The following is a 24,880-nucleotide window of genomic DNA, read 5'->3' on the forward strand; positions in this document are numbered from 1 at the left end:
GCAGGGTCACACTCCGCGACATCTGATCCTGTTCCTGGGCCAGCAGATCAGAGGGGGAATGCAGTCCTGCAGCCTCAGGCAGTGCCGGCACAGCAAGGCGCAGTTCGTCTTGCTCTAGACAGGTGTGGTGCCCGCCGACGCGGTGGCCGTACGCCACCTGGCAATACTGCATGGGAGCAATCCATTTACGGTATGGCAAACCAACAGGCAGCATCAACTGAGATGATGGCTCAGGCCATGGATAGGGTGGCCACTTCCATTGTCCCCCAAGAAAGGCTAATTGAACAACTAAAGCAGTCAACAGACTCCATTAGCCAGTCACACAGGGAGGACATGTTGGCGTCCAACAGGGACAGGCGGGCGGCACTGGAGACTCTGCGGGAAGCCATTTCTATTGAGTCCCAGGGCCACAGGGAAGCCCTGAGGGTGGAACTCCATCAGCTCAGGGCAACTCTGGTTGAGCTTGAGGCTTCAGCTAACACGAGCACAGAATAGCAGCTGGAGCGGCTCACACGTACGCTCTCAGTTGAGATGCAGGCAACTAGGGCGGAGGTCCGGGCATCCCGTGAGTTGTTGCATGGGGACCTACGCACAATTATCCTCCAGAACCAGACCTTCCACACCTGCATGCTTGCTGCCATGGAGGACCAGACTAGGGCTTTGCGTGGGCTGCCTCCCATAGTGCCACCACCTCCTGATGCAGCTGCAGAGGGTGAGGAGAGCGACAGCAGCGATTCTCCCACAATAGGGTAGCCGTGCAGGCCATGAGCCCATGGAGGTGTTTTTTTTTCCACAAGATCCACACAGGTGGGTTTTGGTGTGCACCCTGTCCTCGGACCTCCTGGGTGGCCTCCCCCACCCCCCCGGGCCCATTCATGGCCATTTTTAATTTTTGATTTTTATATTTTTTTGGTTTTTTGTTTTTGATTTTTGAATCTTGATTTTTTTGACAGTGCGTTGCCTTGTGTGGCTCCCGTGGGCATATGCTGTATTGTGGCTGGGCACATGCAGGCTTGTCCTGAATTTGGGTCAGATGCTTGGGTTTGTGTGACACACACCCCTCCTGCTTCCCGTTTCCATGGGCTTGCAAAGGGTGTGCCCAAGTGACATTGACGGTGACGTTGGACCCCCATATGATGTGTGGGCAGTCTGTAGTCAATACTGTGTATACATTCCTAGCGCATATTGTGGTTGTATTGTACACTGCATGGTGTATTGAAATGTGCCTCTGCATCCATCTCATCCTCCTAATTTGCAGGTCCATTTCTCGTGTCTTCACAAGGCGGTCTACTTTGGAACTGGAGTCTGTGTTGTAAGCAGTGCACCTACACTCTTGCGCGGCGCTAAAACTGTATAGTTGGAAGTGTTCGAAGTGCTGGCATTATCAGGTAGTGAGGCTACCAATTTTTTAAGTCTGTACTGTCATGTTTATGGTAGGTTGGAGGTTGTGTAGGTGATTGGTATTATTGGTAAATATTTGGTAATGTGTATTGTTGGTCCTGCATTACTGTGAGCATTTCATGTGTGGCCAGTTTCCATTAGTGACACTGTAGTTGGTGACACTTGGGGCATGTTGTGGGGATTAATTTGTTTGCTCTCACATTGCATGACATGCCATGGTGTGTTGTGTGGCCATGCCGGGGACGGGTTGGGTGACATGGCACTGTTCTCATGTTGTATTTTGCAAGTGGGTATTCATTTTTGCTGCATGGAAGTGTGTCTTTAGATGACACTGCATTGGTGGTGTTTGTGTAGGTAGGGATGCACACATTGTTACACTTCCAGATGAACAATCTCAGGCTGCTATGGTTCTGAAAGTTGACTGTCCCTTAATTCATTAGAATTGTCAGATTGAGTCATCATTGATTGTCAGATGTTATGTGCCAGGGCTGTGTGCACTCCACAGGGGTGTGCTTTCTATTTGAAGTAATTAGCCACCAGCTGCGTATGGGCTGCCTCACCCTATGCCCTTTCCCCTCCCATGCGCAGCGGGCGTGCATGTGGTTGGGGATGTGGGGGCACCACCATGTCCACAGCCAGGCCCCGGCGTGTTGCAACATTGTGCAGGACTCATGCTGCCACTATGATCCTGCAGACTACTGGGGGAGCGTATAACAGTTGCCCGCCAGAACGGTCAAGGGAGCGAAAGCATGACTTGAGCACTCCGAATGTGCGCTGCACTATGCCCCGTGTTGCAATATGGGCTGTGTTGTATCTTACCTCTGTGGGCGTGATGGGGTTCCGAATTGGCGTCATCATGTGTGTGCTCAGAGGGTAGGCACTGTCCCCTGGGGAGGTGGTGATGGGGATCATTAGTGGGGTATTGGTATTACTCTGTATCTGTCATGCATGCGTGTGCTGTGGCATTTCTACTCACCAAGCAGCCATGCATCGCCATGCCGCCCAGCTTCCACGTCCCGGTTAAGGGTTGACATCCTGTAAATGAAGCTGCCATGGGTGGACCCTGGATAGTTGGCATATACTGAGGTGATGATTCCCTTGGCATCACATACTACCTGGACGTTGATGGAATGCCAGTGCTTGCAGTTTCTATAGATGTGCTCAGATGCCCTGGGTGGACGTAGAGCCACATGTGTGCAATCAATGGCACCTAGCACTTTGGGGAATTGTGCCACCCTGTAGACATCCTGGCTGACAGTCTGCCTTTCTGCAGGTGTTCTGGGCAGGTATATGTGCCTGCGGACTGATGGGCATGCAGTGATGATGGCCAACACCTGGTGTAGGCACCGTGACTGCATGGCCTGTGACACCCCCCCCCACTATGGCACTTGTGCGCTGAAATGATCCGGTAGCCAAGAAGTGCAGTACATTGTGGACCTTCTCCAGGGAGCTGAGTGCTTGGGAGCACAGGGTGGGTGATGTGAGGTCATCCTCCCACTCACTGACCAGGTTGAGTATTATGTGTGGTGGAAACCTGTACCTCCCATACACCTGGTCATCAGGCATACCAAATAGGCTGATTCTGGGTGTGAAGATTCTGGCCCTGACTATCCTTCTCTTCCTCCTGCGGTATCCCAAGGCCACTGCTGCTAGGAACGGTATATTCATCCTGGCGTCTGAGCTTGTTTGCTGTTTGCGCACTCTTTTATGCTGCGCGGGACGTGCGCCTGCTTCATGCTGGCGTACGTGTTTCAGGATTGGACCTTTTATTTTTTGGCGGGTTGTAGGCAATCGTGTAAATCTTCCCGCCCACCCCAGGAATACACGTAACACGCTCTCCCAGGCCCAGTCGCGAGTAAATATTCCCGCCCACCCCTGGAATACACGTACCCCACTCTCACAGGCCCAGTCGCGTGTGGAACTTCACGCGCACACCGAAATATGCGTACCCTGCAAATTCACGTGTGGAACTTCCCGCGCACCCCAAAATACACGTACCCTGCTGGTATCGCGTGTGGAAATTCACGCGGACCCATAATACACGTACCCTGATGGAATCGCGTGTGAGACTACCCGCGCACCCCTAGAATACACATACCCAGGCAAATCGCACGGCTGGGGGGCGGGGGTGCAGGGAGACAGGAGTGGGGGCCTGGTAGAGGGTGCCCTACAGTGCTGGGGGGTGGGGGTGCAGGGGGACAGGAGTGGGGGCCTGGTGGAGGGTGCCCCTGGATGCAGGGGGTGGGGCTGCAGGGGGACAGGAGTGCATGGCCTGGTGGAGGGTGCCCCTGGATGCAGGGGGGTGGGGGTGCAGGGGGACATGAGTGGGGGCCTGGTGAAGGGTGCCCCACAGTGCTGGGGGTTGGGGGTGCAGGGGGACAGGAGTGGGGGCCTGGTGGAGGGTGCCCCTGGATGCAGGGGGTTGGGGGTGCAGGGGGACAGGAGTGGGGGCCTGGTGGAGGGTGCCCCTGGATGCAGGGGTGTGGGGGTGCAAGGGGACATGAGTGGGGGCCTGGTGGAGGGTGCCCCACAGTGCTCGAGGGTGGGGGTGCAGGGGGACAGGAGTGGTGGCCTGGTGGAGGGTGCCCCTGGATGCAGGGGGGTGGGGATGCAGGGGGACAGGAGTGGGAGCCTGGTGGAGGGTGCCCCTGGATGCAGGGGGTGGGGGTGCAGGGGGACAGGAGTGGGGGCCTGGTGGAGGGTGCCCTACAGTGCTGGGGGTGTGGGTGCGGGGGGACAGGAGTGGGGGCCTGGTGGAGGGTGCCCCTGGATGCAGGGGTGTGGGGGTGCAGGGGGACATGAGTGGGGGCCTGGTGGAGGGTGCCCCTGGATGCAGGGGGGTGGGGGTGCTGGGAGACAAGAGTGGGGGCCTGGTGGAGGGTGCCCCTGGATGCAGGGGGGTGGGGGTGCAGGGGGACATGAGTGGGGGCCTGGTGGAGGGTGCCCCTGGATGCAGGGGGGTGGGGGTGCAGGGGGACAGGAGTGGGGGCCTGGTGGAGGGTGCCCTACAGTGCTGGGGGGTGGGGGTGTGGGGGGACAGGAGTGGGGGCCTGGTGGAGGGTGCCCCTGGATGCAGGGGTGTGGGGGTGCAAGGGGACATGAGTGGGGGCCTGGTGGAGGGTGCCCCTGGATGCAGGGGGGTGGGGGTGCTGGGAGACAAGAGTGGGGGCCTGGTGGAGGGTGCCCTACAGTGCTGGGTGGTGGGGGTGCAGGTGGACAGGAATGTGGGCCTGGTGGAGGGTTCCCCTGGATGCAGGGGGGTGGGGGTACAGGGGGACAGGAGTGGGGGCCTGGTGGAGGGTGCCCTACAGTGCTGGGGGTGGGGGTGCAGGGGGACAGGAGTGTGGGCCTGGTGGAGGATGCCCCTGGATGCAGGGGGGTGGGGGTGCAGGGGGACAGGAGTGGGGGCCTGGTGGAGGGTGCCCTACAGTGCTGGGGGGTGGGGGTGCTGGGAGACAGGAGTGGGGGCCTGGTGGAGGGTGCCCTACAGTGCTGGGGGGTGGGGGTGCAGGGGGACAGGAGTGTGGGCCTGGTGAAGGGTGCCCCTGGATGCAGGGGGGTGGGGGTGCAGGGGGACAGGAGTGGGGGCCTGGTGGAGGGTGCCCTACAGTGCTGGTGGGTGGGGGTGCTGGGAGACATGCATTGGTGGGCAGTAGTGCAAGGTGACATGTGGGTTGGCTGGGGGGCATGGCCATGGCGGATGGGCTGCCTGCAGGATATGTGCAGGGGTGCAGGGTAGTCCCCTGTGGTGTGCGCCGCCTGCAGGGGCTGTGGAGGGTGTAGAGGGAACAGCTGGGAGGACCCACACAGCCAATTCACGTGTGGGACTCCCCGGCACCCCCGAAATACACGTAGGCTGCTGGATTCGCATGTGGAATTTTCCATGCACCCGGAGTACACGTACCCTGCTGGTATTGCTTGTGGAAGTTCACGCGGACCCATAATACACGTACCCTAATGGAATCACGTGCGGAACTTCCCACGCTCCCCAGAATACTTGCACACGCTATTTTTCACACAGCGGGTGTCGGGGTTTGTCGGTACCCCTTTGCACCTCATTTGTCCTAGAGGGCCACTGTATGGATCATTCATCATAGCTGTATATGGGTGCTTTTTGTTAGCGCACATTTTGGCGCACATTTATTTCAGACGCAGGGACGCTACCGCCTGCTTTCTTGTGGCGTACTTGTTTGGCCCTGTGCGCGTCTTTGCCCGTGCGCTGGTTTGCCCTATTCGATTCCATGAATATGAGTTGTAGGCGAGCGTGTGGGCGTTCCGCGCACTTGCCTCCTGTACTTCCCCCGTGACGCCCATATTTTCACGCGTTGTTCCCCATTCCGAGTGTTACGCCCTGTGTTCCGCCTACTTTTGTGATGTGCGCCGCGCTATGTGCGATTTCGCAGCGGCCGTGGTGCACGCCGTTGCATGACCTGTGCGCCGGCATGCGCCACGCACTTTTTCAGCGCACATCCAATATTTTTCTCGTTCACGGACTTCCATGAATCGATGTGCGCTGGTTTCCCTGCGATTTTCGCAGTTGCACTGCGATTTTCGCACTTTTACTGCGAATCGCACGTTTTGGCACCTCTGCGTGGGAATTTTCGGCGCACATTAATTCCATGAATCGGCCTGCAAATGTGTTACCTGACATAGAAAATATATTGATATAATCCCATTTTTTTTGGACAAAGAAGAGGCGCCATGGAGGCAAAGAGAACCAAATAGAGAAAGACAAGAAAGAATATTTCATATGCGGGGGAAGCCCCCTGGCTATGTTATCCCAGAAAAGACAGCCTGCAAGATTCAAAAGGAGACACACTCTTGCTATGAGAAGCTGAGGGAGACATGCAGCGTTCTGCATTCATGCAGACCGCAAGCTGTCAGATGTGCTATGGTCAGTAGCAAGAAACACAGCAGTGAAGAAAGTGGATGCAGGGAATCCTGAGCATACGAGCGAGAGAGACACAAAGAGTGGTAGCGTGACCACAGGAGGTTTGTGGTAGACACCAAGACTATCCGCATACAGTGAACCTGGGAAGAGTGGAAACCCAATAAAATAAACTACCAACAAGAAAGAAATGAGGAAAGAGGAACTGGCGGAGCGACGTGAGATTCCAGGAAGGGAGAAAAGCAAACACACCCTGATCCTTTGAAGACCCTGGTGGTGTTAACCCTCAACACGGAAGGCAAAGGGGATAATGGGAGATCCAGGGAAGGGAGTGTGGATCGTTATTGGACTACTCGTACTCATCACAGTCTAGAGAGTAAAAACATAATATGAGTGGATGAGAACCATTACTGGACTGCTCCTACTTGTCACTGTCATGAGAGTAAAGATATAACAGGATTACATGAGAATAATTTCTGGAAAGGTCATACTCATCATAGTAACTAAAAAACAGAAGAGATAAGAGACAATGAGAATCATTATAATAAAACTGCTACTCGACACAGTCAGGAGGTAGAAGCTACAAGAAGATAGTAAAAAGAAACCTGCAAGACAAAGGTATTCAAAATTATCCAACTGATTGCAAAGCATATCAGGAAGGTCCAAGAGACAGAGACATTAGCATTTAACAAGGATTCAAGCTTAGTGACAATATCTCAGGAAGCTAAAGCTGAAAGGTTCATAGCACTGTAGGCACTGAAACCTCTCTCAGACTTCAGCATGGAAAGGGACAGCTTAGCCACTTAACAGCATCTAGAACTATCATAATGGCCAAATAAACCCCTTCCTGTACCACTACTGTAAAGGGTGTTCATCCCTTGCGATAGGTAAAACATTCATTTGACAGGTATCAAGCTCCCATCTGTATTCAGGATGCCTGAACCATAGAGAAGGTGTCCGACGGATTCTCCTCTCCATAGGCTGTACCCCCACTTTGTTAAAGTACACGGCCATCATTAGGGTTCCACGGATTATTCTATGACTACAATTCTTCGTGCCTTGAAGATGATCTGTGTTTCGAAACACGTGTCGGCTGTTCACGATTTAATTAAGTCTACAAATTCTTTATCTTGCATTCACTATTATTACTTGAATGGTGCTAAGCGCATTACCATCCCATCCTCCACTTGTACAGATAAACATCCCACTGTTTTCTATGCGGCTTCCGTGGTCCTCCTGGCTACAACACCCCAGGGCCTGAAGTGTGACCTGACTATTTTTGAAAATAAATATTCAAAATTGCAGTTATGTATCAAAGAAGAGAGTGCTGTTACGCGTGGGGTTGGTGCACCTAGGTTAAATTATTTAAAGAAAACTTCCTAGTCCAGCCCGTCATTGAAAACTCATTTGTACTTTCAGTCACATAAAAAACCACCTTGTCAACCACAAGTGTCAAAGAAATGTGTATATATTTGTTTAAACAACAAACAGTGCAGAAGCGTTCAACACATCAACATAACAACAATTGAATAGGAAAAAAAAATACGTGAAGCGTTTATTTATGCGTAGATGCTAGTAAGCGATATTCCGGGTCTTTGCTCCTTTTACCTATAACTCACCCGCTTTTTTAAGATTCATTGGTTCACGGAAAGTAACAGCCCAAAATGTGTCTTAATTGTTTCACAGGGCACAGCTACCAACTAAAGTCTATGGGTTATCCCACCTGGAACAGCTACCCATCAAGTTTCTTGGGGTTTTCACTGGGCACAGCCACTTAGAAAGGTTTTGGCTTTTTCACAGGGTACAGCTGTCAACTAAATGTCTCACGCTCCACCAAAGAACATTTACTAAAGTTATCCAGCTCTCACACAGACATCTGCCATTCTTATGGGTTGGGGGGTTCTACTCCTAACCAGTCCCTCCCCCATGACTTCCTCATTCCTTCTCCCTGCACAGCACCATATATATGGAAAGAGTGGTGGAGCTCCTCAGTTTTCCCAACACCACTATAGAGTTCATCTCCCATGGACTATTAAACTGCAAAAATAAAGGCATTTGCCCCTCTTGCCACATGATGTTATCGAGGAGTAGCTGCCCAAAGATGCATGCTGCTGGGAGCACAACACCCAAAATGGTTTATGGAGCGGGTACTAACAAAATGGGCCTGCTAATGCCTACAGTTGCCAGTGCAATTGGCACTGACTGTGCAGGTTGGGTGGGTGAGGTGGTTTGGCCATGGCATGCCCAATGCCAATGCTGTGCTGTATGCCCAACTGTGGCATGCTAGGATCCTCCTCTTTACCACTGCTGGAGTGGTGGGTGGCTACATGGTTGCATGCCCTTGACTACACTTGTGTGTGGTATACCTTTATTTGCTACAAGCACATGTTGTTCCACATCTTCATCACATCATCATCGTTCCTAGGGTGTGGCTTCACCTTACTGCTTGCCTTTGGTACTAGCAATTACTAACATTGTGCAATAATTCATGAAGCCCCGATGAAGAGTGCATAGCTCGAAAAATATGTCAGCATAGTTCAAGGCATTGTTTAAGAAAAGGATTCTTAATAAACACATTGAAAAAAGAATGTTAATATGACAATACAAATTCTTGAAGTGTGGCCAGAACCTGTAGCCTAGATATTCTGTTATTTCTCTGAATAGACTTTTGGGACAGGTTAAGAATTGGGGTAGTTGAGGACATCTCAACATATAATGTGTCCAGTGCAGGAGGAACTTTTGGAGGGACTTTTTCAATGCTGGATGGTGAATTTCTGAATGTGCGGCGTGTACATGTGTGTGCCTAATAAGCGTGAGAGATACCAGGCCAATAGTTCTCACTCACAGCAGAGGCACAATCGATAGAGGATGGTCACAGCCCCTTAGGTGGCAGTTTGGGCCGATGTGATCAACATAGGTCCCAGCTAAGTCTCCCCGCAGGACAAAACAAGCTGATTATGGTCAGTAACAGAACCACATGTGGTTCCACCAAGCAGCCAATAGTATGGTGCCCCCTATATCTTATTAATCTGCTGTAAATCAGCTATGTCAAGTGTCAGACTCCCACTCAATGCCCCAGGTTCCGATGGTCCAGTCATAATGGGTGGCCACCACATTGTCCCCAAGATTGCCACAAATGTTCCCCCAAGCAAGCTGCTGAGCGTTGTCTACAATGGCAGCCAGAGGGGTATGCAGCCCTGGTCTTTAAATCCTTTCCACTTTAGATTGCAGAGCTCACCGCTCTAGCGCCGGGATCACAGCAGTGAGGGAGAGCACAACACCTTGTGAAGTAGCCCCAGATTGAAGGTAGCTATGCGGCCTCACAGAGGATCGCGCAGGGAGACTCCCATTGAACACATGCAGGAGGTCCCTCCGTGGCTCAGGGCTGCCTCAGCTGTGGTGTCTATGTTGCAGCTCAAGTAGCCCAATGTAGCAGTTCCACACAATCGCCTGGGCAGGTGCCGTGTGCACCACTGCATGACACCGCTGTTGGTGTGCCCCGGAGGAATCGAGGATCCGCCAAGTATCTCGCCTGGCAACAGTATTCACCAGACCCTCAGTGGGTTTGGATTGGCCGGTTCACATGGGGCAATGGGCCAGACCAAGTCACTCATGCCTCACTTCACAGGCTACCGATCAGGAATGGGGAAGGACTGATGTGTCGCTGTGGCTGTCATGAGTTCAAAGCTTTCCCCAAGATGTTCCACAATAAAACAGCCGATTCATGGAATTAATGTGCACTGAAATTTTCAACACAAGCGTGCGAAAGCATGCGAATCGCAGTGCTAGTGCGAAAATCACAGCGAAACCCGCGCACAACGATTCATGAAAGTCCGTGCGCATGGAAATCCCAGGATGTGTGCCAAATTTCTGCGTGACACACGCTGGCGCACACGTCTCCAAACAGCGTGCGCTAAGCGCACCGCGAAATCGCACATAGCACAGCACACACAACAAAAGTAGGAGGAACAGGGGGCGTGACACGCGGAATGGGGAACAACTCATGAAAATGTGGGCATCATGGGGGAAGTATAGAAGGCAAGTGCGCGCAATGCCCACACGCATGTTCAAAACACTTATTCATGGAATCGAACGGGGCTAAGGCGTGCGCCAAAAAAGACGCGCTAATCAGTAAACACGTACGCCAGCAGGAAGCAAGCGTACGTGGACCCGCACAGCATAAAAGTGCACGCAAACAACAAACAAGCACAGACGCCAGGATGAATATGCCGTTCCTAGCAGCAGTGGTTGTGGGATACCGCAGGAGGAGGAGGAGGATAGTCAGGCCCAGAATTTTTACAACCAGAACCAGCCTTTTTGGGATGCCTGATGACCAGGTGTATGGGAGGTACAGGTTTCCACCTCACATAATACTCAACCTGGTCAATGAGTGGGAGGATGACCTCACATCACCCACCCTGTGCTCTCAAGCACTCAGCCCCCTGCATAAGGTCCTCAATGTACTGCACTTCTTGGCCACTGGATCATTTCAACGGACAACTGCTATAGTGGGGGGGGGGGTGTCACAGGCCACGCAGTCACGCTGCCTACACCAGGTCTTGGCCATCATGACTGCATGCCCATGAGTCCACAGGCACATATACCTGCCAGAACACCTGGGGAAAGGCAGGCTGTCGTCCAGGATGTTTACAGGGTGGCACACTTCCCAAAGTGCTAGGTGCCATTGACTGCACCCATGTGGCTCTATGTCCCCCCAGGGCATCAGAGCACATCTATAGAAACCGCAAGCACTGGCATTCCATCAACGTACAGGTAGTATGTGATGCCAAGGGAATCATCACCTCAGTATATGCCAACTATCCAGGGTCCACCAACGACAGTTTCATTTACAGAATGTCAACCCTAAACCGGGACCTAGAAGCTGGGCGGCATGGCGATACATGGCTACTCGGTGAGTATAAATGCCACAGCACATGCATGCATGTCAGATACTGAGCAATGTCACAACCCCACAAATGATACCCATCACCACCTCCCCAGGGGACAGTGCCTACCCTCTGAGCACCCACATGATGACGCCAATTCGGAACCCCACCACGCCACCCGAGGTAAGATACAACACAGCCCACATTGCAACCCGGGGCATAGTGGAGCACACATTCGGAGTGCTCAAGTCATGCTTTCGATCCCAAGACCGTTCTGGCGAGCAGCTGTTATACGCTCCCCCAGTAGTGTGCAGGATCATAGTGGCAGCATGTGTCCTGCACAACGTTGCAACACGCCGGGGCCTGCCCATGGACATGGTGGTGCCCTCACATCCCCAACCACATGAACGCCCACTGCGCATGGAAGGGGAAAGGGCACTGGGTGAGGCAGCCCGTATGCAGCTGGTAGCTAATTACTTCACCTAAAATCACACCCTTGTGGAGTGCACACAGCCCTGGCACATACCAGCTGACAATCAATGATGATGACATAAGGGACAGTCAACTGTCACAACCATACCAGCCTGAGATTGGTCACCTGGAAGTGTTACATTGTGGGCATCCCTACCTACACAAACACCACCAATGCTGTGTCATCAAAAGACACAATTCTATGCTGCAAAAATCATAACCCCCTTGCAAAATAGAACATGACAACAGTGCCATGCCACCCAACCCCTCCCCAGCACCGCCACCCAACACATCATGGCATGTCATGCTATGTGAGAGCAAACAAAGCAATCCCCAAAACATGACACAAGTGTCAAAGTACAGTGTCCTTAATGGAAAGTGCCCAAACACAATATGCTCCCAGTAATGTAGAACCAACAACACAGATGACCAAATATTTACCAACAATACAATGCAGCTACACAACCTCAAACATAGCATAAACATGGCAGTACTAAGTTAAAGTAGTGGTAGTCTTAAAACCTGATCATGCCAGCACATCGGCCACTTCCAACTGTACAGTGCTGCTGCCACGCAAATGTCCAAGTGCACTGCTTACAACATGAACTCCATCTCCAAAGTAGACGGCCTTGTGAAGACATGAGGAATTAACCTGCAAATTAGGCGAAAGACATGGATGCACAAGCACATAGCAATACACCATGCAGTGTACAATTCAACAACAATATCCACTAGGAATGTATACACAGTATTGACTACAGACTGCCCACACAGCTCATGGGAGTCCTACAACACTGTGTAAGTCAATGTCACTTGGGCACACCCTTTGCAAGCCCATGGAAATGGGAAGCAGGAGGGGTGTGTGTCTCACGAACCCAAGCATCTAACCCAAACTCAGGACAAGCCTGCATGCGCCCAGCCGGAATACAGTGGAAGCCCACAGGAGCCACACAAGGCAACACACTGTCAAAAAAAAAAAGAAAAAAATCAAAAATCAAATATGGCCATGTGGGGGCCAGGGGAGGGGAGGCCACCCAGGAGGTCCGAGGACAGAGTGCGCACCAACACCCACCTGTGTGGATGTTGGGAAAAAAAAACACCTCCATGGGCTCATGGCCTGCACGGCTATGCCAATGTGAGAGAACTGCTGTTGTCGCTATCATCACCCTCTGCTGCTGCCACAGGAGGTTGTGGTGCTATGGGAGGCAGCCCACGCAAGGCCCTGGTATGGTCCTCCATGGCAGGAAGCATGCGGGTGTGGAAGGTCTCATTTTGGAGGATTATAGTGCGGAGATCCCCATGCAGCACCTGACGTGATGCACGGATCTCCTCCTGAGTTGCCTGCATCTCAGCTGAGAGCGAACGTGTGAGCCGCTCCAGCTGCTGTTCTGTCCTCAAGTTAGTGGAAGCCTCGAGGTCAACAAGAGTCTCCCTGAGGTGATGGAGTTCTACCCTCAGGGCTACCCTGTGGCCCTGGGAATCTATTGATATCGATTGACGTAGAGTCTCCAGTCCCGCCCGTCTGTCCCTGTTGGACACCAACATGTCCTCCCTGTGTGATTGGCAAATGGAGTCTGTTGCCTGCTTTAGTGGCTCCATATGCCTTTCAGGGGGACAATGGAAGTGGCCACCCTCTCCATTGCTTGAGCCATCATCTCAACTGATGCTGCCTGTTGGGTTGCCATACCGTGAATGGATTGTTCCCATGCGGTATTGCCTGGTGGCGTACGGCCACCGCGTCGGCGGGCACCACACCTTTTTGGGGCAAGGCGATCTGCGCCTTGCTGTGCCGGCACTGCCTGAGGCTGCAGGACTGCATTACCCCTCTGATCTGCTGGCCCAGGAACAGGATCAGATGTTGTGGAGTGCGACCCTGCATCCGTAACCGCCAAAGGGGGACTTACCAACACTGACATCCCCATAGAGGGTTCTACCCCTGGTACAGGTGGGTTGGACAGAACAGAATCCCTGCCAAATACACTTACCTGCGACGCCACATAGGTCTCATCATCCGAATCAGCACCTGAATAGAGGTCTGGGGAGGTGCACCCAGAGGCACCCCTCGACAGAATGTTCTGCAGCAAGATTGGGTTCTCACCCACCACCACACCACGTCCCCGACTGGTGCCCGGTCATGCCTGAGATTCCTCCTGAGTCTGCACCATCTCCTCAACCTCAACAGCATCAAGTGCGTCATCCCCTGCAAAAACATGAAAGACAAAAAATGGAAAAAGGCATTAGCACCATAGCACACAAATAGGCCTGACAAGCTACATAACCAGTACATGATTTACACATCTCACATGACTATAACCCTCCCATGCATGCACTGTCACTGAGTTTGAAGGGGACCCAAAAGGCAGACACTGATGACACCTACATGGAAGAGCAACACATTTGCTGCATGCTGGGTAGCACTGCCATCACACATTGGGCTGTGAGTGGCATGTCCAATACACATACATGACACATGACATCACACAGATGGCATGTACCATAGCCATGGTACATTCCACAAGTACATCCATATGTCAGTGAATGAACACTGTCAGCCATCCATGTGAGATGGACATGATGAGATGAAAAATGCTACATAGTTTGACAAAATAGGCATGTGCCACACACTACAACACATCCAGTGTACAAAAATACAGTGATTACAGGCCGATGTACACATCAATGGTTTGTTACTTCAACATGACAGGAAGCAACTATCATGTTCCACATTCAAACAGGCCCCAAACATTCCTGTGATCAGGCCAATACTCAATTAGCCTGAATGGTCAAATCATTCATCTAAAAAGGTAACACATGTGGTCCAATGTGGGGTTCATCAATGACAGAAGTATGTCGAATATGTGACAATAGGGCTGAGGAATGCATAGCAAAAGTGGGAGAATTGAAACAATCAGCCTGAACGAACACTGAAAAATACAAACAATGTTGTTGCAAGATGCCACTTCAAGGGCAACTGCCGTAATGTTGAGCCAAATTATTAATGTGGGCAGAAGGGATACTGCCACACCCAAATCCAAGGCCTCTGAATGTTTTGGATGAAGCTCATGGGTGACCCATACCACTCAGGCACACACACCCTCACCTGGCACTCAATCAGAACCCGTCACCCAAACAACATACACATGCATTACACACACATCCATGGGCACTCACCGGACAATGCTTCATAATCAGGTAGTCCTCCCACATCTTGGATCTGTTCCTCTGTGACGAAGGCCCCAGCAACAGACTCATGTTCAGTGAGTTTGTTGTCCTCTTGTGGAGACCCACCGGCAGTCACTATAGTAGCGGCATGATTTGATGCCAGCTTGTTCTTTGCTCTGCGTTTCAGGTCATTCCACCGCTTGTAGCAATCATCAGCTGAGCGCCTCACGAATCCATGGGCACTTATGCGGTCGGCGATGGTCTGCCAGTGTGCCTTACGTTGACCAGGTGTGGTCTTGCACCCTGCAGTCACCAACATTTCGTGGCTATGTGCCGACACATAGCGCACAGGTGCATCAAGTTCCGGATCATTGAAGCAAGGCTTCCTTGAGGTACCGGAGTGTGTAGCCGTGTATGGGGTCTCAGCCTGTCATGCCAGAGCACCCTTCTTCCTCTTCTTTAAAGGTGGAGCAGAGCCAGAGTGGCTCACACCGCTCTGGTCAGTACAGGCAGAATCACCGGTGGACTGGGTATTAGGAGTGTGGGAATGCACAATGACCATAGGTCTTGATGCAGGCATTGGTTGCAGGGTAATGTTGGCAGGGGGAACGTCAGTTTGATGGACTGGGACTGACACTGTCCTGGCTGGGAGAGTCAGAGCTGGGGCGGATGGAGCTGCAGCTGCCCCTGCAGCCTCCGCACCCTGCATACTTGGGGCAGCAGATGACATAGCTGCCCCAGATCCACGTAAATTGGTGACAACTTGCACCGCCACACGTGGTCTAGACTTGCTGACCTGGAAGTCAGCCAGGGAGTCATCCTGTGCCAGGTCAGGTGCCACAATGGTCTGGTCCAACAGGGGCTGAGCTTGGATGGTGTCAGCCACGTTTCCCTCAACCATGGGGGGGGCATGGGTGTCCCTGATTGTTCCTCCACACATGGGGGCATAGGGGCACCCTGCAAATCCTGGCCATGTCCCTTACCGTGCCCACCACGCCTACCATTTGAGGGTCGGCCACCTTTGCTTCCCTTATTGCCTGGTCGCCTCCCAGCCATGGCACTGATGTTGTTGTGCATATGGGAGTTGCAGTAAACTATTGTCCTGGGCAATTGGGGGTCAAAGGGGTAGGATACCAGATGGAATTCGTACCCTAGTGCTCTAACAAGGCTGTCTGTGACCCCTGGGGGAAGATGACGGGTCACGCAATGCACAGGCAGCCCAAAATCAAAAATAAATGTGCATGCAACTCCTCGTAGACCATGTGCGTGAAAAACTGAACCCGCACTACGCTGTGGCACCCAGAAACACAAAAATAAACGTACACGTAATACACGCAGCCTACAATGACCTCTGAAGGGGAAAGCGACACACGGGGCAAGCACAGTTGCTAAGTACGTGCGGAACCCACTGTCTGCCTGGAAAAAGAACGTGAAAAATATGCGCCAAAAGAAGAATTGTACGCTGTCTGAGGAGACAGGACAAAAGGAGAAGTGAACTCTGTTTGAGGAAACAGGCCCAACAAAAAATCAGAAAAGAGCTGTCAGAGGTAACAGGGAGTACGAACTAGAAACGCTGTGAAGTATTTGCGTGTGAACCGACAAGAAGCACAGATTTCACCCACTCGCTCTCCACGAAAAGCATGTACAAGGAAATGGCATCCTACACGCAGCTTTTAAACCATCCCACACATACACGTCAGAGACGCGTGTACGCGGGCGCTTTCATCCAATTACACACGATGACACTCGGACGTGCAGTTTTTCCATGTGTGCTCTGTCATCATGTGCTATGAGGGAAACGCCCGCGCGCGTAATGTAATTTACAGGCCTACGCGCTAAGGGCCTTTGGTCCAATGGAATCGCGTGCCAAATCACTCCGTATCAACCTGGCCACGCGAAAACCCACGGAAGACCACGCTCCTGCCCTGAGGCCATTTTCCTGCCCACCAGATCCCCTAGCACGCTCCCACGTGCCATCTGCTGCTGCCTGACTGCCCACGTGTCCTGCTATTTGGTGCCTGCACATCAGCTATCAGCAGGGGTCCAGTTGCTGTGTCCACCCCTGCTGGAACAGAAGACTCCCGACTGGGATCCCATTGCTCCACAGCCCAGCCCCAGGACACAGTTGCCCACCAACGCCTGCATCGGGGGTCGCCATGTCGGGGGCAAACACCATCTGAGACCACTGGCGACCCCCAGCCAGAGGGGCAGAAGGCCACCAGCTTCAGTCAGAAGGAAGTTGGTGTCCTGGTGGAGCATGTCCTGGGGCATTATGATGCCCTCTTCGGAACATCACGCGCCAACAAGGAAGGACGGGAGAGGATCTGGGAGGACTTTGTGGTTGCCATCAACGCGGAAAGCGGTGGCAACCCGCAACATCAAGCAAGTCAAGAAGCGCTGGGAGGACTTGAGGTCCAGGACCCTCATAAAGGCCCGGCGCCTCGTGGAGACGGGGCCGGGGCAGCATGAGTACCATCCAGATGAGGGTCCTGGAACACGTAGGCCCAGCGCTCCATGCAAAGATCCTTCTGAGGCTGACCCGTCTGGAGTTGAGCGGTAAGTGGCCAAGCATTGCTGTCTGAGACAGGGCATGTTGCAGGGTGCTGGTTGTCTGATACTTGCCTGTATGTGTGACATAGGCCATGTACGTATGTGTGTGAGCAGGGACATCATGGTCATGCATGAAAGACCAGTAATGTGTGAACCACATGGTTGGTGAATGTGTTACAATGCAACATGCGGAGCAGCATGCGGAATGCACACATTCATGCATGCCTGTCTCTGTTATTTGACATGGATGGGGTGTGAGAGATGGATGCATGACACATGTCTGTGACAATGTTCAGATTCACTGATGCAGCCTACTCATCCATGTATCCATTGTGTCTGGGGTGTACGAGGCCAGATAGATGAAACCACGGTGAAGTGTGTGCATGTGATAGGCGTGACCCATGATGCATGTGAGTTTCAAACCAGCATTGTATGTTTCAAGAGTCCCTTGGACATGTATGCTATTGTTCATAGCATGCGCCATGCCTGTTACTGCATGTGTTTTCCCTGCACTGACCCATGTGTTCTGGAGGGACATGATGGAAGTGATGTTTGACAGTGCTACTCATCTGCTATTGCTTCCTGTCTAGGGGACAATTGTACAGTACCCTGATGCTTGTGTTCCATGTCTCCCTCTACACAGTGGCAAGTGATGAAGAGGGTGGAGACGGCACTGTGGAGCAAAGCGGCGGGGATGCCCCCACCGGCCGGCGACGCAAGGCCCAGTCACCCTCTCAGAAATTACCATCGTCCGGGAGTGAGGGGACTGGTGCTGCATCTGCCACCACGGCTGCAGCGGAAGGGGTGGGTGAGCCCCCACAGGGGCTTGCAACGGCGGAAGACGGTGTGGAGCCATCCAGGTTGGTGGTTTCCACAGAAGAGGAGGAGGCGCTACTGAGCTGCACATGTGGCCTGGTACCACTGGTGCAAGTGGTGCAGTCCAGGGGCAGGGGCAGGAGGCAGCACAGGTCGCCGTGGAGGGGCCTGTGCATGGCACTGTCCCTGACACTGTGACTGCACCACCATGCACCAGCAGGGATGCCCCATCCCAGGCCCGTCCGCAGGTAGGGGGGATGTCTATGTCATCTGACACTCCTCTACCTGTGGATGAGGGGATCCCTGGCCATATGGAGAATGTCCTGATTGGTGTCACATTGCGCACGCGTGACATTCGTGATGACGTGCGTGCTTCCCGGGGGGAGCACGCACGTCATCACAAAGAGCAGCGTGCCAACGGGGCCCAGTTGGGAGTGTCCATGGTCGGGGGTTTTGTACATGTGTCGGCCACTCTGGCGGCCCTCTCCTCCTCTGTGGAGACTATGCGCCAGTCGTTCTCCATGCCGTCTTCCGGCCCAGATGCCACCAGGGCCCCCTGTGGACCTGCCCTGACCAACGCAGCCAGCTCGGTGGGGATCCCATCCCTGCCACAGTCGGGAGTCGGAGGTCCAGCAGGGGTGGACATCCCAGCAACTGGACCCCAGCCGGAGGAGGATGTGCAGGCAGCAGGAGCCAGGGCACGGGCCCCCTGTGGACCTGGCCCGACAAACACAGCCAGCTTGGTGGAACTCACATCCCTGCCACAGTCGGGAGTCGTTGGCCCAGCAGGGGTGGACACCACAGCTGGAGACCAGCTGATGGAGGATGTGCAGGCACCATCAGACACGGCACATGGACAGCAGCAGCAGGAGCAGGCTCTAAGTGGGAGCAATGATGCTCGGGCCTTCAACATCAGAGGGGCAGGCATCGGCCAGAGGGCAGGAGGACCCTGGATTGGAAGTGTCATCCGTGTGGCAGCGGTTAGGCCATGCTATAGATGCGGAGCGGTAGCGGGCGGAAGAGGCACAGCTCACGATGGTCAGGGCAGAAAACTCCATGCAAAGGGCTCTGAGGCGGGCCGAGTGCCTCGAGGTAATTCGCAGGGACCTGGAGGTCCGGATGTCATTGTCCCTGTGAACCCTCGGGGCCATGGAAGATGATGCCCTGGCCCGGGAAATCAGGAAGTGAGCCGTCGGACTAGCCCGCTGCCATTGTATATAGTTAATTAGTGCTAGGTTTCCTTTTGGTTTTCATTTCATTTGGGGCGCTTGGACAATGCCCCAACTTTTTGTATATAGTTCTTCATTAGGTAGGGTTTTTGTAGGTTTCCTTTCAATGGTTGGGCTCATGGACCCTGGATTTGTACTTTGTATATAGTTCAACACTGGATTTCACTTCATTTAAGTTTCTTTTTTAACATGGATCAATGGATGTGTCTTATTTTTACACTTTGGATTTGGTTGGACGGACAGAATCTTTGGACCCATTTGCTTTTGGATTGATTTGGATTCTGCTTTCACACATTTTTTTTTGAATATTTTGGACATGCAGCTTTTTCTTCATTATTTCCATTGTTGTGTGATTTTGTTTTATTCATTTGGTTAATTATTGAATACACATGTATTATATACTTTACTGATGTCGTATTATATCATTTGTTTTGTGCATGTCACAATGTTGATCTTTTCACAGTCATGTGTCACCATTGCGTGGGTCTGAGGGACATTGATTCATGGCCATGCTGGTTATGTATTTTCTATCATGACTTTGGGAATTCAATGTGGGGTGTTTGGACTGGGGTGGGATTTGGGTGGCCATGAGGGGCATGGGTCTAGAGTGTGTTGACCTGTCGGGGGAGACATGTGTGGGGGGCCTGCTGGCAGGTGCCCCTGACTGCTGCGGGGTGGGGGTGCAGGGGGACATGTGTGGGGGCCTGCTGGCAGGTGCCCCTGACTGCTGGGGGGTGGGGGTGCAGGGGGACATGTGTGGGGGCCTGCTGGCAGGTGCCCCTGACTGCTGGGGGGTGGGGGTGCAGGGGGACATGTGTGGGGGCCTGCTGGCAGGTGCCCCTGACTGCTGGGGGGTGGGGGTGCAGGGGGACATGTGTGGGACATGAGTGGGGGCCTGCTGGCAGGTGCCCCTTGTGGAAACAGAAAAATAATATGAGGCTGGGAAGCCCAGAAAGAAACACACCAACACAGGTTACAAAGAACATACACGTGCTTTATTTAAAAGCTACAACAGTTACCAAGTCAATTGACAAACGGATAGCTATTCGGCTCTCAGAGTAACATAAAGAACTTCAACGAGGGTTTGATGTGTTAGTGAGAGAGACCACACATTGAAATACCTGGGTCTTTTATACAGTTTGTCCAGCCCTTGGCCAACCCTCTCGCGGGTTAACCATTCTATGAGCCGGGCCTATGGGTTCCTTGCCAGGTCAATCCTGTAATATATGCATTTCGATTAGTTTCACTGATATAGTTGTACATTTACATATAGGTCAACGGTAGGACAAGGTCTCAGTTCGCGACCCCGACAAGTGGCCTGCAGGCATATTAATTATTCATGTGTACGGAGGTCACACAGCCAGAATCTTACTCAGAATGTCATTTGGCCTCCATTTTGATGTTCAGTGTGACTTCCATATAACAAGAGAACCTAAAAATGGCGGCTTAATCCAAGATGGCGACTTACATTACTTTCTCTAAGGTCAAGACCTTGCCGTGGAGTTTGTTCGCATATGATGTTTAGACAACTTGGCGTAGGCCAATACACATACAATTGGTGCGATAGGAGGCATAATATTGTTTCAATTCCGGCACCCCTCACTGCTGGTGGGTGGGAGTGCAGGGGGACATGTGTTGGGGCCTGCTGGCAGGTGCCCCTGACTGCTAGGGGGTGGGGGTGACGGCGGACATGTGTGGGGGCCTGCTGGCAGGTACCCCTGACTGCTGGGGGTGGGGGTGCAGGGGGACATGTGTGGGACATGAGTGGGGGCCTGCTGGCAGGTGCCCCTGACTGCTGGGGGACATTTGTGGGACATGTGTGGGGGCCTGCTGGCAGGTGCCCCTCACTGCTGGGGGGTGGGGCTGCAGGGGGACATGTGTGGGAAATGAGTGGGGGCCTGCTGGCAGGTGCCCCTGACTGCTGGGGGGTGGGGGTGCAGGGGGACATGGTTGGGACATGAGTGGGGGCCTGCTGGCAGGTGCCCCTGACTGCTGGGGGGTGCGGGTGCAGGGGGACATGTGTGGGACATGAGTGGGGGCCTGCTGGCAGGTGCCCCTGGACTGCTGGGGGGGTGGGGTGCAGGGGGACATGTGTGGGGGCCTGCTGGCAGGTGCACCTGACTGCTGGGGGTGGGGGTGCAGGGGGACATGTATGGGACATGAGTGGGGGCCTGCTGGCAGGTGCCCCTGACTGCTGGGGGGTGGGGCTGCAGGGGGACATGTGTGGGACATGAGTGTGGGCCTGCTGGCAGGTGCCCCTGACTGCTGGGGGGTGGGGGTGCAGGGGGACATGTGTGGGACATGAGTGGGGGCCTGCTGGCAGGTGCCCCTGACTGCTGGGGGGTGGGGGTGCAGGGGGACATGTGTGGGGGCCTGCTGGCAGGTGACCCTGACTGTGGGGGGGTGAGGGTGCAGGGAGACATGTGTGGGGGCCTGCTGGCAGGTGCCCCTGACTGCTGGGGGGTGGGGGTGCAGGGGGACATGTGTGGGGGCCTGCTGGCAGGTGCCCCTGACTGCTGGGGGGTGGGGTTGCAGGGGGACATGATTGGGGGCCTGCTGGCAGGTGCCCCTGACTGCTGGGGGGTGGGGGTGCAGGGGGACATGTGTGGGGGCCTGCTGGCAGGTGCCCCTGACTGCTGGGGGGTGGGGGTGAAAGGGGACATGTGTGGGACATGAGTGGGGGCCTGCTGGCAGGTGCCCCTGATGGCTGTGGGGTGGGGGTGCACAGGGACATGTGTGGGACATGAGTGGGGGCCTGCTGGCAGGTGCTCCTCACTGCTGGGGGGTGGGGGTGCAGGGGGACATGTGTGGGACATGAGTGGGGGCCTGCTGCAAGGTGCCCCTGACTGCTGGGGGTGTGGGTGCAGGGGGAAATGTGTGGGGGCCTGCTGGCAGGTGCCCCTGACTGCTGGGGGGTGGGGGTGCAGGGCGACATGTGTGGGACATGCGTGTGGGACTGCTGGCAGGTGCCCCTGACTGCTGGGGTGTGGGGGTGTAGGGGGACATGTGTGGGGGCCTGCTGGCAGGTGCCCCTGACTGCTGGGGGGTGGGGGTGCAGGGGGACATGTGTGGGACATGAGTGGGGGCCTGCTGGCAGGTGCCCCTGACTACTGGGTGGTGTGGGTGCAGGGGGACATGTGTGGGGGCCTGCTGGCAGGTGCCTGTTAGGGAGAATTCTCTGTTTAGGCTGAATTTCCTAACCTGGTGAGTGCCCCAGCAGCTTTGCTGGATTTCTGGAGTTTGTTTTTTTCATCCTGCCAAGAGTGAGACTCTTTTCTCCCACTCTTGGACATGTATGTGTGTGTAATTCCTTTGAAATGTCAACGTGTTCGATGGGCTATGGGGTCTTTTACTCCATAGGGTCTCATATGTTTTTCTATGTGTGTTACACCGCACCCTACGTGCCGTAACACTGGGGCATCCTAGCGGGCCCCCACCATAGACTCCATACCCGGGGACTGACTACTGTCTCCCCGGGCATGTAAAGTCACCATTGGCTTTACTAGACCTAAATTTACTAACAGGACTAGTACAAACCATTTTATTGTGGACGTACTAGTAGGGGTAATTCGATTACTCCTAGACCTGTTACTCGAGGGGGCACTGTCCCGTCCCCCCTCATCGAGTTTTGGCTGGTGGCAGTGGAAACTACTTGTTATGTTCGACCCCGAGCATAACCCTATGGGATTCGTCCCATTGTTGGAGATTGATACTTTTTCTCGTTAATCTCTAACGTACCACCGATCTACTTATCGTAAATAAGTTTATCGGAAGCTATTTTCTGCCAAAACTCGGTTTGTAAAATGGCGTCTGTGTTCGTCTCTGTGACTCCTAAACCAAAGGTTGAGCCCTTTGTTCCACTTTTGGCGGGCCTCTGTACAGGGACCCTCCAAAGTGGTCCCATTCTGTCTGGGTTACCTCAGGGGTGTGGGAGGGGGTTTAGGCACCCTGGACCGAGTTGCCTTGCCAACTCAGGTCGCACTCTGGAGTGATTGGCCCAAGAGGTGAGCGTACCCGCTCACCACTTAGCATGTGTTGATTGACAGCTAGGCTGAATGAATGGGGGTTTTCTGCATAAAAGCAGGGCTTTTGGGACTGGATCTTCAGAAGTCGCCACAGGACATAAGAATCCGACGAGGGTAACGCTGAGCCGACCTGCACGATGACACCTCCGGTGGAGCCCTGCGGAACCGACTCACCACTTGCTGACGACAGAGGAGATCTCCCTGCCGGAGAGTCTCTTCCCCTGGCTGGTGGGAACAACCAGTCCCCTTTGCTTTTTATTCGCCTCAGGATGCAGTGGTCGAATTGCCTGTGCAGAGCACCCCGGCAACCGGATAGCCACTACCCCTGAACCGCGTCCAAAAGGTGGTGCCTTGTGACGGAGCACTCCGCGGCTGGTCTCTTCCCTGGTGGTGCACCGGACTTCCTTTTTCTTCGACGACGAGATCATCTCTACTCTTGGCAAAGACCCGCCGTGCATCCACCACCAGGAACAACTGCCCCCACCGGAGCTGCCCTCCACAACAAGGTACCGTGTCCGCCTGGCTTCCCTGTCGATCGGTTCGAGTGAGGTGTCTTAATCCTCTCCGTTCCGTTGGGTCACCTCCAAGCTTTTCTCATCCTTTGTTCTGAACTGGTTCAACCTGCCGATAACAATTTGCTATACAGACTTGAATGCATCTCCACTAGCGACTTTTTGGGACATCGCGCCTTGCCTCTCTCCGAGTGGGCCTGGCCTCTGAACTTTACGATCTATTGTGATTCTTGCCTTCTTGCCTTGCATTTTATCCGCGTAGGATTGAACTGTGTTGATTTCATGACCTGCCTATCTTTTTCTCCCCCGTCCTAACTAATATTCGAGTGTCATCTGGGTTGAGGTATACACCTCTGTCTGAAAATAAGTGATACCGGTAGAACCTAGAGTTGTCGAAATATTGCTAGGGGGATTGATCGTTTTCGACTTCCTAGAGTAATTGTGTTTGATTTGTTTGCCGTGATTTGCCTTGGTGTTTTTCATAGATGTTCTGTTATAAATAAATGCCTTAATATCTTTACACTAAGCCTTGTTGCGTGTTTGCTTGTCTTGCTGTGAAGAATTGCCCTATTTTGTATACTCCAATACTGCTCAACTTTTCTTGAGAGAAGCCTGACTGCTCAGCCACAGCTACCACGTGAATCTGTGTGGTGCAGACTGCTACCAAGTGGGTTCACCGCCAACACCTGTAGTCCTAAATCTTTTGCAGTGGTCCCAGAGGGAACTGCAAAGGTTTCCGCCTAACAGTGCCCCTGCTGCTGAGGGGTGGGGGTACAGGGGGACATGTGTGGGGGCCTGCTGGCAGATGCCCCTGACTGCTGGGTGGTGGGGGTGCAGGGGGACATGTGTGGGACATGAGTGGTGGCCTGCTGGCAGGTGCCCCTGACTGCTGGGTGGTGGGGGTGCAGGGGGACATGTGTGGGGGCCTGCTGGCAGGTGC

Source organism: Ambystoma mexicanum, chromosome 7q (assembly GCF_040938575.1).
Source record: "Ambystoma mexicanum isolate Mex_15411 chromosome 7q, UKY_AmexF1_1, whole genome shotgun sequence".
In the NCBI taxonomy this organism is placed as follows: domain Eukaryota; kingdom Metazoa; phylum Chordata; class Amphibia; order Caudata; family Ambystomatidae; genus Ambystoma; species Ambystoma mexicanum.